The sequence below is a fragment of the Heterodontus francisci genome, chromosome 6, assembly GCF_036365525.1.
Source record: "Heterodontus francisci isolate sHetFra1 chromosome 6, sHetFra1.hap1, whole genome shotgun sequence".
Classification (NCBI taxonomy): domain Eukaryota; kingdom Metazoa; phylum Chordata; class Chondrichthyes; order Heterodontiformes; family Heterodontidae; genus Heterodontus; species Heterodontus francisci.
Genome location: NC_090376.1, coordinates 122,679,261 through 122,693,180, shown reverse-complemented (window position 1 = coordinate 122,693,180; position 13,920 = coordinate 122,679,261). Strand labels below are relative to the sequence as shown.

Sequence of the window (13,920 nt, the reverse complement as noted above, 5' to 3'; positions counted from 1 at the left end):
AAACCGCAAAAGGTCATCCTTGTTGCAGTCTACTTTGGGCTGCAGGCAGTACGCTCTGATTCTCTAGGATGATTCTACAGTGATAACATTAATTGGACAGCGTTGTTGCATTAATTCAGTTTTAGGCCTGACCTACTTTTATTGCCTCTGAATTTGAAGCTGGGACAATGGCTCTGAGTTCTGAAAGGTTACTTGAATATAAATTGGTGTTCATTACAGGCAGTGAATGACCTCATTTGCATTTTCAGTTGCACACTGCTAACTTGTGATTCTGTTGAGCAGACGCTTGTGTCTGTGTGTGTGTGTGTGTGTCTGTGTGTGTCTGTGTGTGTGTGTGTCTGTGTGTGTATGTGTGGGGCATCGTAGCACATTCATTTCCTCTGGCTATCTCATTAATGAAGATTTCAGCTTCATAATAACATCACTTGGATGTGATCATGGGCTGCTTTTTAAATTGGGGATTATGCTTTAATCTGTAAATGTCAAAAGTAGATACCATCTTCCTTCTGGTTCTTTCCAATGTGGAAGGAAAAGATGTCTAATAAAAACAGATCTTCTTTTCTAGCAATTAAATTTAGAAAGATTACAAACATTACATGAGGTTACGTGATCTGAGATTCAGTGCAATAATGATGCAGCCAGATTATGATCATATACCACTTGGGCGTAAAGGACATCACTCATTACTAAACTAATCGGGAAGTGTCTATAATAACCAGGAGAAAATGTTATAGACACAATCGTATATATTACTATAAAATATAAAGTTCTAATGCTATAGTGAGAAATCAGCTTTGTATTACTGGTTAATTCATCATGGATATTTTGATTTTAATGCTGCCTTTGCACAACAGAATCTCCTTCAATGGCAAATATGCAGTCCTATAGTGTGAAGGATTTGCTGTACTTGGGACTGGAGGTCAAGGACAGGCAAACCCTCCTCAAGTCATGATGTTCCAGCTATCATGAGGTGTGGGCCAGGCTGGATGGACCACCTGGTTTATTCCTGACTCTCAATTTGATTTGTTTGTAAGTGGGGATTTCTTTGGGAGTCTGACATAAGGCACCACCAGAAGCAAAGCTAAATGGCTACCACTTTCTAGCGAGTCCCATCATCTGGAGTGGGACCTCTCGACCCAGACACCAGAGTGTCAGGCATGGCTCAGTGGGTAGCACTCTTGCTTCTGAGTCAGAAGGTTGTGGGTTCGAAGTCCCACTCCAGAGACTTGAGTGCAAAATCCAGGCTGACGCCCCCAGTGCAGTACTGAGTGAGTGCTGCACTGTTGCAGGTGCCATTATTCAGATGAGATGTTAATCTCAAGGCCTCGCCTGCCCTCTCAGGTGGATGTAAAAGATCCCATGGCACTACTTTGAAGAAGAGCAGGGGAGTTCTCCCCAGTCTCCTTACCAATATTTATCTCTCAACCAACATCACAAAAACAGATTATCTGGTCATTATCACATTGCTATTTGTGGGTGCTTGCTGTGCACAAATTGCCTGCTGCATTTCCTACATTACAACATTGACAACACACCAAAACTACATCATTGGTTGGAAAGTGCCTTAGGATGTCCTGAGATTGTAAAAGGCCTTTAAAATGAAAATCTTTCTTTCTATACCAGAGACCAAATAGTTTGCTTATGTATAAAAGGAAATTTATCAGAATGGTACCAAGGATGAAAGAATTCAAGTTATGTGGAAGCCTAGAGAAGCTGGGATTGACCTTGGAGCAGAGAAGGTTAAGTGGATATTCATGGGGGTGCTCGAAATTATGATAGGTTTTGATAGAGATGGTTCCCACTTTCTTCTTTAAAAAATGTCGGCCTGTATGGACTACTCCAAACCATCCATGAAGGCCCCAATCAGAATTTGTGAACGTGTGGGATCCCTGTAAGGTCACATTTGTGACTGCAGCACAGGGATAGTAATCCTGCTGTTAAATTGATTCCACGTATAAATGTCAGCTGACTGACTCGTGCACTTCCAATGGAGGGACCATCAGACAACTTCCTACGATTCCTAAAGAAACAAAGTTTTTTTTTGAGAGAATATTTGATTCTTTTCAAGATCTGAGTGACTGTGCTACTTCAATAACTTGTGGGGAAAAGAAGATGCCACACTTGGCCAAGTCAAAGTAAAGCAAGCTATTAGAACAAGAAATTGCATTTATATAGTGCATTTAACATACTAAAATGTCCCAAGATGCTTCAGTGGAGTGTTATCAGACACAATTTGCCAACAAGCCACATTCGGAGATATTAGAACAGGTCACCAGAAATTTGGTAAAAGAGGTAGGTTTTAAGGAGCCTCTTAAAAGAGGCGAAGAAGTTTAGGGAGGGAATTCCAGAGCTTAGGGCCCAGAGAGCTGAAGGCACAGCCGCCAATGGTGCAGCAATTAAAACCAGGGATGCTCAAGAGGCCAGAATTGGAGGAGCGCAGAGATCTCAGATTTGTAGGGGCTGGAGGAGATTATAGAGTTGGGGAGGGGGTGAGGCCATGGGGGGATTTGAAAACAAGGATGAGAATTTTAAAATCAAGGCATTGCTGGACCAGGAGCCAATGTAGCTCAGGGTTGATTGGTAAACGGGACTTGGTGCGAATTAGGATATGGACAGTAGAGCTTTGGATGAGCCACAGTTTATATAGGATGGAACATGGGAGGCTGGCCTGAAGAGCATTAAAATAGTCAAGTCTAGAGGTAACAAAGTCATGGATGAGAGTTTCAGCAGCAGATGAGCTGAGGCAGGGGCGGAGACATGAAATGTTACTTAGGTGGAAGTAGGCAGTCTTGGTGATGGAGAGGATATGGAAGCTCAGCTTAGCTCGGTCAAATAGGACACCAAGGCTATAAACAGTCTTGATCTGCCTCAATCAGTGATATGGAGAGGGATGGAGTTGATGGCTAGAGAATTGAGTTTGTAAATTGTTACTACTCATCTTGTAACATTCAAGTGTTATGTGCTAGTCAGTACATTCTCAGCTAATTTTTGGATTTAACACTGTTACAGCCTTTGCTCTTTTCAAATGCATGATTGTCCAAATTGGCGTTTTAATACAAAAAATACAATCCATGTTCTGGAATGACACGATCAGATTTTGATGTATAATCACATCTTAAAGTCATCAGCACCTGGAGAACCATCAAAATTATCCCTCTTATCAACTGAACTTCATCTTATTGAGATTTCCAGTGTTTGAGTGGCTGATTAGAAGTTTGCATTTCAGAAATTGACATGTTTAAGATAAATGTGGATAACCTGTGGTCCTGGCTGTGGTAGGTTATTCTGGTTGGATGACCTAGGATGGGCAGAGTAATGTTTCACTCATAATTCCCAGATACACAAATCACTAAAAGCAGCAACACAGATTAATAAGGCCAAAGAAAGCTCGCAAATCACTGCGGCTCCTGGGCTAGAACTGAAATGCAAACAAGTTATGTTAAACTTGTATAGAAGTTGGTTTAGACCACACTTGGCACAAATCTGGTCTTCATATTATAAAATGGATATGGAGGCACTGGAGAAAAGAAATAAAAAGATTCACAAGGATGATATGAGAACTGAGAGATACCAGGAAGTATTGAACAGGCAGGGCTGTTTTCTCTAGAAATGAGAAGACTGAGGGGGACCTGATAGAGGTTTTTAAGATTATGAAAGCGTTCGATAGGGTAGACATAAAGAAGATGTTTCCATTCTGGGACAGACCAAAGCTAGGTTCTAGAAATATAAGATAGTCACTAATAAATCCAATAGGGAATTCAGGAGAAACTTCTTCACCCAGAGAGTGGTGAGAATGTGGGGCTTGTTACCACAGGGAGTAATTGATGTGAATAGCATAGATGCATTTAAGGGGAAGCTGGATCAGTACATGAGGGAGAAAGGAACAGAAGGATATGTTGAGGTGAAGTAAGGTCGGAGTAGGTTTGTGTGGAGCATAAACAGGGCATAGATCAGTTGGGTCGAATGGCCTGTTTCTGTGCTGTAAATTCAATGTAATTTAATGTAATGTTGTATTCTTCCATCTTCTGTTTTAATGGGGGCGCTAACCATTCATTCTAAATGGATTAGCGGGTATGGGGATGTCACATGAAGGCAGTAAGCATTCATTTGCAAATGTCACTAAGACTCATTTTAAAAACTCATACCTCCTACTTAATTTCTTGCTTCACTGCGTTCAAATTATTTTGTTTGAATACCAGAGTTATTAAGATAAAAAAGGGATGGGGAAATATAGCCTTACCATCTGCACTGTTTGTAGAGGCACAATAATAGCTGTGTATCATTGTTAGTTGCATTGTGTTACATTTGTGCTGTGACAAAGGTGCTGTTACTACCATTAGTTGATATGTTTAACTTATTCCTGCAATATTCCAGCAGTTACTGCAGTACATGTCTTGTCATCTTAAAGGTCAGAATAGTGCGAGCACAGGTATGTGACAGATACTTCGCGATGTTTATGGGCAGCTTTCTACTACTGGGGGAGTTCTTTAATTATACAGGTGATTTAAGGCTTCTTATTTAACACAAAGTACCAGTATTCTGTTCAAGTACACCTGAACTCTTAAAAGAAGTACTCCTGCTATTGAGGATTCACTCCAATATAGGGGAGAGATACCCGGTTAGATTAATAAGTCTTAATTAGGCTTTAAAGATATTAACAATTCAATTCCTCAATTTTAAACTTGGCTACTTCAACCTCAAATGGGTTAAATAACTTCTGGTAAAATTAGAGTCTATCTGTGCACTTCAAATTCCGCCTGTTTGCACATCCCCGATTTACATTGCTCCTACTATTGGTGGCCGTGCCTTCAGCTGCCCGGGCCCCAAGCTCTGGAATTCCCTCCCTAAACCTCCCTGCCTTTCTACCTCTCTCTATCCTCCTTTAAGATGCTCCTTAAAGATAACATCTTCGACCAAGCTTTCAGTCACCAGCCCTAATATCTCCTTATGTGGCTCAGTGACAAATTAACGCTCCTGTGAGGCCCTGCGGGACATTTTACTATGCTAAAGGTGCTATATAAATGCAAGTTGTTGTAGGGATTGAGCAATGAATGAGAATCGCTATTCCTGGTTGTTATCCCAGGCGCGTTGATGGCAGTGCAAATGTGTGGGCAGTGGCTGAGGCCAGGGTCAGTCTCATCAATGATGACCCATGGGCTAACACACACTATAAAGATCCACTCATCAATCATGGGCAAGATACTGGATGATGGTCATGGTCTGTGGGAGAACACCAGTCGAAGGAGCCAATGCCTTCACAAGAGAGTTTAAAAATTAGTTCAGCACAATCCAAGGATCATAGCTCAGAACTCTCTGTTTCAATAATAAAAAGACTGACCTGTATTTCCATAGCGTCTTTCACAACCTCAAAGCATTTTACTGCCAATGAAGAACATTTCTGAAGTATTGTCACTGTTGTAATGTAGGAAACGCAGCAGGAACGACAAACAGCATGATTGGCTAATCTTTTTTTGTGATGTTGATTGAGGGATAAATCTTGTCCTTGGTGCTGAGGATAACGCCACTGCTCTTTGAAATAGTGGCCGTGGGATCTTTTGCATCTACCTGAGGGGGCAGATGCGGCCTTGCTTTAAGGTGCCATCCTTAAGGCGGCACCTCCGACAGTGCAGCACTCCCTCAGTACTGACCCTCCGACAGTGCAGCACTCCCTCAGTACTGCACTGGAGTATCAGCCTGGATTTTCATGCTCATGTCTTTAGAGACAAACCTGAACCCGGAACCTTCTGACTCAGGCAAGTATGCTCCCCGCTGAGCCTTGGCTTGAGTTGATGGTGTTGTAAAGATATTATGATTTCACTGTTCCCTGATGGCCAATGAAATGAAAGAAAAATATTCCTTTGAAATGACTAATTAATTATTTGTAAAGTTTCCATCTATAGCACATATTAAGTTTAGTGTTTTATTGCTGCCTGGCTTCTATAAAACTGCTGTTCAACTTGGCGTTGTTTGGTGGCTGGAAACTGCTGTTGATTCAGATGTCCCTCAGCAGAGGGGAAATGGGATTAACTGGTATAGAAATCAATAGGACTTATCTTGGAACAGCACTATGAGCCATAAACTTGAATTAATCTAAAACCCCATATCCTAACTCACAGGACATTGCACCCCTGTGCTCACGGACCTACATTGACCCTCCTGGTCTGGCAACACTTCAGTTTTCAAATTCTCACCCTCGTTCTCCAATCCCTCAATGGCCTCGCTCCTCCCTATCTCTGTAATCTCCTCCAAGATCTCTACGCTCCTGCAATTCTGGCCACTTACTCATCCTTGATTTTCATTGCTCCACTATTAGCATGTCTTCAGGTGTCTCAGCTCTAAGCTCTGGAATTCCCTCCCTAAACCTCTCTGCCTCTTTATCCCTAACTTTCCTCCTTTAAGACTCTCCTTTAAAAACTACGGGCTGAATTTTGTAGGCACGCTGCACATCACGGCAGCATGCTTTGAACTCGGCGGCCTTCAGACCTGGAGTGCCACTGCTGAGCCCCCGCGATATTTTGCGTGGGGGCTCAGTTAAATGGAGGGGGTGGAGCGGTCGCCTCCAATTACGTAGAAGGGGCGGCTGCTCCATCCCCGGCAATGGTGTCTGCCGCCACCGCCATTTTTAAAGGGCTTCAAGACCTTCAGCCTCATTAAAAGTTTTAAAGTGTCAGAATGGTTAAAAATGCATGTATGGATTTATTCACATTTTCAATTCCCTGCCTCACACCCCGAAAGACTAATAAATGTGTAAATGGCCCTCTTCCCCCCCCAGAAAAATGTTTATCTCAGTTCTAAACTTTCCCCCTCGAACTTCATTACCTATGACCTTGACCTTCAACCCGTTCCCACCATCCTCACAGCCAATAAGAAGTGTTTTTTCCGCTTCTCCTCTTCCCCCCCCCCCCCCCCAACCCACCATGACAATTTCAGGCCTCCCCCTCCCCACCAGTGTCTCGCTTCAGAACTCCAAATAGAGTTCCGAAGGTGCGTGAGGTGCGGCTGGCGGCTGTAAAATTGGCATGGGACGGCCGCTGCGACCAGGTATCTTTATTTGCATTTCGTTTTAATATGTAAATTAAGGCCCCGCTGGGGCTGCACCAAGGCCTTGCCGCCGCTGGTAAAATGCGACAGGGCCTTCTCGGCATCGGGGGTCATGGTGGGTCCCTTCCGCAAGTATTTTGCGGGCTCCCCCACCATGACCCCCGACGTCGAGGGCCTGGTAAAATTCAGCCCTGTCTCTTTAGCCAAGCTTTTGGTCATCTTTTTGGTCAGCTGTGGCTCAGTGGGTAGCACTTTAGCCTCTCAGTCAGGAGGTTGTGGGTTCACATCCCACTTCAGGACTTGAGCACAAAAATCAAGTTTAATACTCCAGTGCACTACTGAGTGAGTGCAGCACTGTCAGAGGCGCTATCTTTCAGATGCGACTTTAAGCAAGGCCCTACTTGCCCTCTTAAAAGATGCCATGGCAATATTTCAATGAAGAGCAGGAATGTTCTCCCTTGTGTCCTGGCCAATATTTATCCCTCAATCAACATCACCAAAACAGATGATCTGGTCATTATCACATTGTTGTATGTGGGATCTTGCTGTGCACAGATTGCCTGCCATGTTTCCTCCATTACAACAGTGACTACACTTCAAAAATTACTTCATTGGCTGTAAAGCGCTTTGAGACATCTGGTGGTCGTGAAAGGCACTATCGAAATGCTTTTTTTTTTACCTGCCCTAATATCTCCTTATGTGGCTTGGTGCTTGATAATTGCTCCTGTGAAGCACCTTGGGATGTTTTACCACATTAAAGGTGCTATTTAAATGCACATTGTTGTTATGCTTGTTCAGAAGCTTGAGCAAAGTAGTAATGTTGCTTTCAGACTCTCCTCAAACTTAATGAGCCACAATGCGCAGATGCAAGTATAGGTTGGGAAAGTATCACTCGACACACAAAGTGCAGCAGCTCTTTTTATCCTAAGAGTTCACAATGTGGAAGTCAACGTATAGGAGCGGTTACAGGTCAGTGATGATTGCAGTGGAGTTTCCTGTGCAGTCTGGTCCAGGCATTTCATCTGCTTGCAATTCTTGAGGAAGATACAATCATAGGGTTTTACAGCGTCTGAGGTGACCATTTGGCCCATTTACCCGTGCTGGCTCTCGCAAGTGTTAGTCCCATTTCCCTGCCTTGACCCCATACCTTTAAAATTTTTCTTTTTCAATCATTTATCCAGTTTCCTCTTAAAAAGCTATTTTGCATTCTTTTTCCACCACTAGCTAGGGTGAGATGTTCTGGCCTAGAACTATCACGTTGCCTATTTTTGGATGCCTTACCTGCAGTGTTACAGCCCGCACTCAAATGGGGAGTTCCGGCAACCCCAAAATTTTGGGCCTCGATCCTCATCATACTATAGTTGGTACTGCGCTGGGAGCCCGTATATAGGTTAGTGCTCCAATTTCCAGGTAAGTGATTTGGGTTGGATCGTGGGGAGTCAGGGTTCGTAGGGGAGGGGCGAATGATTTAGGAAGATTGCAGGCCCAGGGAGTACTGTTCAGGGATCAGGAGTGCTTTTGGGGAAGGGGGTGCTAGGAGGTCAGGGCAGGGGAAAGTCAAGGTCAGGAGTGAGGTCAGAGAGCTCAGGATTGGGAGTGGCGGTGATTGTGGTCAATACTTAGCAATATTTACATACGTTGTGTTTCGCATTGGTTTTCCCAGAGGCAATCAGCACTGGTTCTGGCTGCCTCAGGGCAAAGTTGCAGCAGGGACCCGAAAAAGGTGTTGGGCTCCTTATTTGCACATATAAATAAGCCAGTGCTTGTTTGAGGCATGGATAAAGGACGCCTCTTGTTTGTCCTTTACCAAGGTGGTGTACATTTGCCCATTGGATGCCATTTTGGACAACTAACAGTACCTGTTGCACCCAAACGCATGTTACTGATTCCTAACTTGTACCCTCGATGTCCGACCAAACCTCAGCCATAAATAAATTCTCGACGTTCTCCATTTGTTTGTGAAGGTCTTGAATTTATGACCTCTTGTTATCAATTCACTGACTGACGGAAATAGTTTATCCTGAGTTACTTTATCAAATCCTTTTGAACACCTCTATCCCATCTCTTTTTAACCTTCTATGTTCCTCTATTTTAACCTTCCCAGTTTTGTCAACAAGTCATTTTCCTGTCTTCTCCATGGCCTCATTACTCTCCCTAAAGTAGAGACACAATATTCTAACTATGGCCGAACCAATGGTTTGTATAGGCTTGGAGCTACCTCGCTGTTTTTGTACTCTGTGCCCCAATTGATAAACCCCAAGGTCTTGCATACTTTTGTTTTTACAGCTTTGTGAATGTGTCCTTCCTTTTTTTTTTTACAGTTTTGTGTATCTGAACCCCTGAATATCAGTGCCCCTTTTATAGTTTTACCATTTAGAGTGTATTTCCTCCTTATTCTCCCTGCCAAAATGTATTACCTCACATGCCTCTGTATTAAATTTCAGCAGGCATCAAATTGACCAATCTGTAATCTCACTGTGTCCGTCCATCTGATGTTGCTTATTGCCATCTTCACAGTTAACCACGCTCCCCATTATTGAGCCATTGCACATTCTGGTACTCTGCTCCCTACATTACAGCAGTGATTCTGCAGTATTTTGCTTATTTTAGTGTTTAATTCACTGTCACTTCTCTTCCAGGAATGCCTACCTTGAAGAAGTTCTGCTCTTCTCTCCAATGGGATTTCCGTTTGTCTCTTTTACCTTGTTCACCTTCATTGCTTTCTATTTCCTTCCGGGTGTTTGCAAAGCCTGTTACATTTCTAACCTTTGCCAGTTCTGATGAAAGGTCACAGACCTGAAACGTTAACTCTGTTTCTCTCTCCACAGGTACTGCCAGACCTGCTGAGTATTTCCAGCACTTTATTTTTTATTACGCTTCAAAAGTAGTTCATTGGCTGTAAAGCGCTTTGGGATATCATGAGCGCGACCAAGTCTGTCTGTCTTCCTTTCTATACAAGAGATTTAATCATGTATTTATATATAGAAGCAGATTTACCAGAATGGTAGCAAGGATGAGGGAATTCAGTTACGTAGCGAGACTAGGAAAGCTGAGATTCTTTAAAGCAGAAAAGGTTAAGGGGAATTTTAATAGACGTGTTCAAAATGATGAAGGTTTTGATAGAGTCGATAGACAATAGAAGATTATGTATTATTGATATCTACCTATAATAGATAATAGAAACTGTTTCCACTGTCAGGAGGACACAGATTTAAGGTAATTGGCAAAAAATGATAATTTTTCTTTGTACTCTGCAAGTTTTTATCTAATGTGCCTGAAATAATCTCTTTCTAAAGAGGATTGGATATATACTTAAGATGGAAAAATTTGCAGGGCTATGGGGAAAGAGCAGGGGGAGTGGGACTAATTGGATAGCTCTTTCGAAGAGCCAGCACAGGCATGATGGGCTGAATGGCCTCCTTCTGTGCTATATGATTCTATTATTCTATAATTCTTCCAACACTCACTCCTGGTTGAAGTCCAAAAGACATTTATAAACCGCTATTCGGTGTTTTCCACCCTATTTTAGTCAACAGCCTATCCATGTTACAACATTCCCTTTAATATCCAATATCCATATGTGACACTCATTTCATTTATAAATAGTCTCTGTTACTCCCTCCGAAAACTGTCAGACATGAGTTGTCTATCTAAAATCAACTCTTTTCTAGGTGGCTATTGCATTTTATCCTATATTGTTTTAAGAAGTGTGTGCACTACAAATATTGGGTTAATTAATTTATAGTTAACCTGCTTTACCCATTTATAAAAGGTCCTCTGGCACAATTTGCATATCCAAAATAGTGTGAAAGATTGTGGTCAGGATTACTGTAGTTTCCCCCCTGAGCATTTTTGGATACATACCTTTTCCACTTTGAGTTCTCCTTCCAACTTCACTTCTTTATCCATCTGCTTAAGGGAAAAGCTCTCCCAGGTTGCTTAAAGCTGCCTAGTCTTTAGCCCTCCATTTGTCCTGTATCTCTAAAGCTGTTCATTTGCTCAACTGCTCCTTCATCTTTGCCATTGTCAAGAGCACAACTTTCACTGCCCGTCATCCCAGCTATTCCCTTCCATGTGGATCTTGTTTCCACATCCTGAAGTTCATGGGGTGCAAACTTCAGCACATAGCATCATACAGCACAGAAGAAGGCCATTCAGCCCATCGTGCCTGTGCTGGCTCTTTGAAAGAGCTGTCCATTAGTCCCATTCCCCTGCTCTTTCCCCATAGCCCTGCAGTTTTGTCCCCTTCAAGTATTTATCTAATTCCCTTTTGCAAGTTACTATTGAATCTGCTTCCACCGCCCTTTCAGGCAGTGCACTCCAGATCACAACAACTCACTGTGTAAAAAAAAAACTCTCCTCATCTGAATTACCTTAAATCTGTGTCCTCGGGTTACTGACCCTTCTGCCACTGAAACAGTTTTTCCTTATTTACTCTTATCAAAAACACATCATGAATTTGAACACCCCTCTTAATTCTTCCCTTAACCTTCTCGGCTCTCAGGAGAATAATCCCAGCTTCTCCAATCTCTCCACATAACAGAAGTCCCTCCTCCCTGGAACCATGCTCGTCAATCTTCTCAGCACCCTCTCCAAGACTTTGACATCCTTCCTAAAGTGCAGTGCTCAGAACTGGACACAATACTCCAGCTGGGACCTAACCAGTGATTTATAAAGTTTTAGTAGAACTTCTTGCTATTTAGCACCTCTGCATCTGCAGATTTGACTAAATCAAGTGAAGCTTCACCAGGCTTTGATATCCTGTCACAAGCACCCACTACTCTCAAATCATCCTGAAGAGCAAAGATAATCCCTGGCTGCTTTTCTTCACTACCAGTTGTCTCCTTAAATCCTTCTTGTTTGTCGCCTCCACCCTCGCCTCTGGCAGCAAGTGTAAAGAGTTCATGGATTTCCTTTCTGCTGTTTCCCCTACTTGCCCATCTACTAAACCTTCCCCTGAAACCCACTCTGGCCCTGAGCCACTGTTCCTAGCTTCTCCCATCCTCCCCCTGACCTCTCCAAGCATGTCTCACCAGGAGACCCACACTGTGTTCCATTGATCCCATTCCCACTGAACTGACCACCAAACTTTTCTTCCCAGCCCCCGACTAACTGACATTGGAAATGGTCCATTCTCCTTCTCCATTCATTACCTAGATCCAGTTCTGCCTCCTCCATTGTTGGATTAAAAACATATTGACCCAGAGCACACTCCTAGAAACTGTTTCCCTTTGCGACAATTTATCTTTGGATAACTCTATCCCATTTCCACTGATTTACGATTTATAAGTCAACTCCTGGAATGTAATCAGTTCCCTTTCGGATTCTTTGAATCTAGCCAAATAGTTCAGATCCCAAAACTGCCCTTACCTGATCCATATTTGTCAGCTGTGGCTCAGTTGGTTGCACTCCTAACTCTAGGATAGAAGTCTGTGGGTTCAAGTCCCACTCTCAGAGGTTGAGCTCAAATATCCTAGGGTAGCACTGAGGGAGTGCTCCACTGGTGGAGGTGCTGTATTTCGGATGAGGCCCTACCTGCCTTCACAGGTGGATATAAAGGATCCCATTGGATTGATTCACAGAAAAGCAAGGGTGTTGTTCCTCATGTCCTGACCAATATTTATCCCTCGATCAACATCACAAACACAGCTTATCTGGTAATTATCACATTGCTGTTTGTGGGAGCTTGCTGTGCACAAATTGGCTGCTGTGTTTCCTACATTATAACAGTGACTACACTTCAGAAGTACTTCCCAATGGCTGGAAAGTGCTTTGGGACATTTGAGAGTACTCTAGCACATGTAAATCTCAGCTAAACCAATGTCACATCAGACAGAAAATTGGAAGGAGGTGTTAGACTTAATAATTGAATTTAAAAAAGGTTAAAATCTCCAAGGGGAATTTAAATTTCTATGTGTCTCAAGCACCTCAGTTCCATTTATTATGAGTGCGTGTACCGGAGGAGCTGAATCAGCTTTCTTGCTCTCTCTCTCTGCCCCCAAGAGTTGCCATTTCTGTTGGTTTAGTATTAATATGTTGACAAATTACTATCTCATCATAATAATCAATGGTCATAATTTAAGATGTCTTGTGGCTGGCTATAATGCCATTACTGGCGTCTCTTTTTAAAAGAGTAAAGATGAGAGGTGCTGTAATTATTTTTTCCCCATCAGCCAACCTTGTGGGAATGATCTGGGTTATTATTGCAGTCTTGTCTAAATACAATTAATCCCGCTGCTCAGTGCAAACACCAGTATATGGGTAGGTTTAAAGTTGTACTTTCAACAGGAGGCTTTAAAGAAATTTTCGATTTCTATTGCCATATGGATATTCAGTTCTTTTGTTACTTGTAGGATTAAAATGCATCATTATACCCTCACACACATGCTCACACCAACATAAGCACATGCACACACAGACACAAATGGTCACATACACCCTCCCACACGTGCACACATACACGCAGTCACTCACACATACACACATGCTCATGCTCCCACACACGTACACTTTAAGCAGTTCAATTGGCCAATCTTGATTGTAAAGCATAGAATAACCAAAGTTAGAATTGACATCTCCTGAATCTGGATCAAATGCTGAAGACCGGTAGCATTTTTCTGTAATGATTATACTCTGGGTCGGGCTGCCATTTCTGTCATGTTGCCATGGGAATCTTGAATTCCATTATCCTGCCACAGCACAGATGTGCATCTGTTAATCTTGAATTATTATTGCCCTCCTCTTCATTGCATGGTGCCAAAGAATCATTCGTGACATTTTCCATATGCCTGTCAAAATTAAGGAATAACTTGATTACAGCATTTACATGCACACACAATCATGCTTCTTCCTGGCTTTTTTGTTTGCAATGAAAGGGAA

At 42.6% G+C, this 13,920-nt stretch overlaps 1 protein-coding gene across 2 annotated transcripts in view; it reads left to right on the top strand.

Moving 5' to 3' along the window:
- Window positions 1-13,920, top strand: part of farp1 (FERM, RhoGEF (ARHGEF) and pleckstrin domain protein 1 (chondrocyte-derived)) — a 274,704-nt gene that overhangs the window by 198,547 nt on the left and 62,237 nt on the right. The gene's annotated exons all lie outside the window — the stretch shown is intronic.